Raw genomic sequence first — 4,784 nt, 5'->3', positions numbered from 1 at the left:
AATAAAAACGCACATTGCGCTGTCAAACATCAGCATATCAGTCTTCAATCATTTAGCCGCTGGTTTCATCGTTTGGATCTCTCTGTACTTTGCTCTGTTCATCTTTGCCTCAATCCTGACCAGTCTCCCAGTCCCTGCCCCCCTGAAAAACATCCCCACAGCATCTCTAGCACTGAGATGCACTGCCTTAGACTGCTGCACCACTCAGGAGCCCTAGAGTATTTGGATACATCCATAATAATGAGCTGATAATGCCCGATTTTGCCTGGCAAAAGTTTGCCTTCTCGTCAAGACACTCATCAACACTGACTGTTAATTACGAGGAGATCGCATTGCATATCAACCACTAGGCTAGAAGCTAGCTAAATAGTTTGTCACTAACAAACCTGCCAATATGACAACCGAATTCAAAAATATCAGTGGCAGAGGGAATAGGAGAAATTCATGTTCATCACTCACCATGTTAGGTCATCAGATGCTCAAAAAAAATATGTCAATCAATGCAGACGCCTCACAAGTCCTCAACTGGCAGCTTCAGTAAATAGTACCCTCAAAACACCAGTCTCAACGTCAACAGTGAAGAGGCGACTCCGGGATGCTGGCCTTCTAGGCAGAGTTGCAAAGAAACAGCCATATCTCAGACTGGCCAATAAAAAAAATTAAGATGGTCAAAAGAACACAGACACTGGACAGAGGAACTCTGCCTAGAAGGCCATCATCCCGGAGTCGCCTCTTTACTGTTGACGTTGAGACTGGTGTTTTGCGGGTACTATTTAATGAAGCTGCCAGTTGAGGACTTGTGCGGCGTCGGTTTCTCAAACTAGACACACTAATGTACTTGTCCTCTTGCTCGGTTGTGCACCGAGGCCTCCCACTCTTTCTATTCTGGTTAGAGCCAGTTTGCGCTGTTCTGTGAAAGGAGTAGTACACAGCATTGTGCGAGATCTTCAGTTTCGTGGCAATTTCTCGCATGGAATAGCTTTAATTTCTCAGAACAACAATAGACTGAGTTTCAGAAGAAAGTCTTTGTTTCTGGCCATTTTGAGCCTCTAATCGAACCTACAAATGCTGATGCTCCAAAACCTCCAATAGTCTAAAGATGGACAGTTTTATTGCTTCTTTAATCAGCACACAGTTTTCAGCTGTGCTAACATAATTGCAAAATGGTTTTCGAATGATCAATTAGCCTTTTAAAATTATAAACTTGGATTAGCTAACACAACGTGCCATTGGAACACCGGCATGATGGTTACTGATAATGGGCCTCTGTACGCCTATGTAGATATTCCATAACAAATCTGCAGTTTCTGCTACAATAGTCATTTACAACATTAACAATGTCTACACTGTATTTCTGATCAATTTGATGTTATTTTAATGGACAAAAAAAATGTCTAAGTGACCCCAAACTTATGAACGGTATTGTAGTTCTTAGAGTTTATTCTGAACTGAAGACAAGTGCAACCACGTTAAGTCTTAGCCTATTGGTGATAGTAATTTACTCTTAAGTAGGCTGAAATGTATCATGTATCTCATGTACACTGTAATTTCTTGAGTTAATTCTTTCATGACCAATAAATTATATTAGTTGAATTGAGTAAATGCATTCCTCATATTACAGAGTAATTATTTGATTATACACTTATAATTTAGTAGGTCTATTGGTAGTTGTTATATACACTACATATGCCTCAATAAATTAATGCTAGAATATTGGTCGCCAGGATTAGCTATTTGTATCCAGCCTCTTAATAATCGCATAACGATGAAAGTTGGACACATGTTCATTGTAGTCATACTGAGAGGTGTGGTCACTTCCTTGACTAGATTCTTCCAGAGATGCACAAGGCTTTTGTATTTTTTCACATAATATTGGAGTCAGATTGATAAATGTAGTTTATTATTATATTCAACATAACACCTACATAATAGTTGGATAACTGTTATTTTCTACGGTAGAGTAGGTCAGGGTGTGACAGGGGGGTTTTCTAGTTTAGTTTTTCTATGTTGTCATGTTCTAGTTTTGTATTTCTATGTTGGGTTTTGTTTGGGATGATCTCCAATTAGAGGCAGCTGGTCATCGTTGTCTCTAATTGGAGATCATACTTAAGTAGGTGTTTCTCCCACCTGGGTTTGTGGGAGATTATCTTTGAGTTAGTGTATGTTTCACCTCTGCGTCACGGTCTGTTGTTTTGTTATTCAGTTTATTTATATGTATTGCATAGTTTCACAGTGAAAATAAAATGTGGAACGACACACGCTGCACTTTGGTCCGCTCCTTCCTACGACAACCGTGACACATACGAGTTCACTTATTTGTACATTTTGAAGTGAAGTGTTGATTCTTTGAAGGGAAGTGTATAAACTTGTTTTAATTGTTAAACTACCATTCAAAATGAACTAGTGTCAATGTTTATTAATCACATATCACAATCCTGCAACAAAGAGGGGATAGAGGTTCTGTCTCTGTGTTGCATTCTCAAACGAACATTTCCTTTTTGTCTAGTTGTAAGATCTTCAATCTGATTTATTTGATTGTCTCTCTCTCTCTCAGTATATCAGCTATGTGAATCAATTTAGCAGCTTATCATATGGCATGCATCACCAATGCAGCCATAGGCCTACAGCATGATGGCATTACTGGCCTTATGGGCATCTGTCATCTGAAGCAGAAAATAGCTAAACTCACACATTGTTTACATGTTGAGATATATGTTCTCAATTTAAAATGATACCAGTAGACAATGTATATGATTTTTGTACATGGCCTTTTAAGTGCTGACATATAAAATGGTTTAGTGCAAATCCAACCCTTGTAAGTTAGGTACAGTGTCATCTTATTTTCATAATCAGGCTACAGGAGATGAGTATTACAGGTAGCATTTTATGAGCATCTTATTTTATTTAATTCATTTCCGCAATGTTGCTTGGAAAATGATTGCAGTTATTCCCATAGACAGTTTATGGTTGCTCTATGTATCACTGATCCTGGATAAGCTAGCGACTGGGCTAACACGGCTAACCTTTTAGGTCAATAATATCCCCTAGAATCTATTGATGCACTGGTGCGTCAATCTAAGCAACATAATGAATAAATCCCCATCAAAATACGTCAGTTGAAGCTAGAGATATGTTTTCTTCCATGGGCTGCGTCTCAATCCACAGTAACTACATATGGCGGCCTTCCGCATCTCGGTGGAAGGTGGCCGAGCTACAGAGGTGTTTGTCAGACCATGAGACAATCCCGAAAATCTGTCTTCTCGCGAAAACGTCTATAGTGTCTGAATGATGGTGTTCTCCATTGTGCTCTATCACATGACTCGTCTGAAGGTAAACGTTTAAAAAATGTATGGTAATATGGAGGTAGTTTTGTAGCTAAATGATCCATGGTATGACCCCCCCCTCCCCCAAACGTCTTAGGCTCGTAAGAAATTATATGCTGTTTTCATTAACATTTTGTTGGCTTTATAATCTTGATAGAAATTTAACTAACTTAGCTAGCTAGTTATACTGTCACGGGTACTTAGGGGAGGAGGAAGGAGTAGAGTCAAATGCAGGAGATATCGTCCAGTAGCTCGAAGTTTATTCACACCCAAACACTAGGTGATCAAAAGGCACTGGGAGTGCACAATACCCAAAAGGGAAACAGGTAATCCACAAAGGGAAAATCACGCACGGGGCGCAGCCCGGCGAGAAAATAAATCCTCCAATATAAAAACGATAGAGAAGACACGGCCACAGCGTATACCCGCTGACAAACAAACAATCCCGCACAACACACAACCCCAAAGGAACAAACTAAATACCCCCCCACTAATGACAGAAATGACAACAGGTGCGGACCTAGACAGACAAAACACAATGAACACAGAAACACAGATCGGCGGCAGCTAGTAGACCGGCTCGGACGACCGGCGAGCGCCGCCCGGCCGAGGAGGGGCACCATTTTCTGTGGATACTGTGACATATACATAGGTAGTTTATAAGGTTAGCTGACTTTTCTCAAAACGAACTTCATTGTGCCTAGCTACTTCTTGTCCCTGATGCTAGCCTTTACTGCCAAATATCACTTCAGAAACGTAAAAAAAAAATGGTGATATAGCCAGCATTGTAGACCATTTCTCCCCTCCTGCTGCAGCTTTAGCTCATCTCGAAATAACAGAGAAATGCTGTGAAAACCCACGCGCTGCAAACATTCCAAAATGTTTTGTCACCAGTGCTTGTTTTGTTATTTTTTGTCCTCACGGACTGTTGCTCCTAAGGCGCCTCACAACTAATCTGGTGAGCACCTTTGGAGCTTCGCCCAAGCAAGGCATTTGATTGGTTGGACGTGTTGCTTGGCATCACTGATTTACACTGGGTTCCGACCACTGAGGTATAATAAGAACTGGAGTATGCATCCAAGATGTCCGGCTGTTGTTTTCAAGGTAATCTAATCACGTTCGCATATGCTGATACATGGACAGTCTATATCCGGATTTCTTCCAGTTTAAACACCCTAACATCACATGCACACTAGCACTGAGGATGCACAGGTAGCAGTGTGAGCAGCGACAATGTCATCACGTGATCCAAAAACATGTCAGACATTGGATGAATATAACATGTAAATACTGTATCTTCGGCTGCGCTTGCCCACGCCTCCGCTACAATTATTTGAATAATTTGATGAACGTTTTGTGCACAAAGGTGATGACTAAAGTATTAGGAATTTTCAAATCTGACTTCTCTATGACAATTATCTTTCTGGGCCAGGCATCAGTTAAACTACAGTACCAAAACAA

Source organism: Salmo salar, chromosome 10, assembly GCF_965601325.2.
Source record: "Salmo salar chromosome 10, fSalSal1, whole genome shotgun sequence".
Taxonomy (NCBI): domain Eukaryota; kingdom Metazoa; phylum Chordata; class Actinopteri; order Salmoniformes; family Salmonidae; genus Salmo; species Salmo salar.
The sequence above is the reverse complement of the archived record's forward strand: the minus strand, read 5'-3'. Positions refer to the sequence as shown.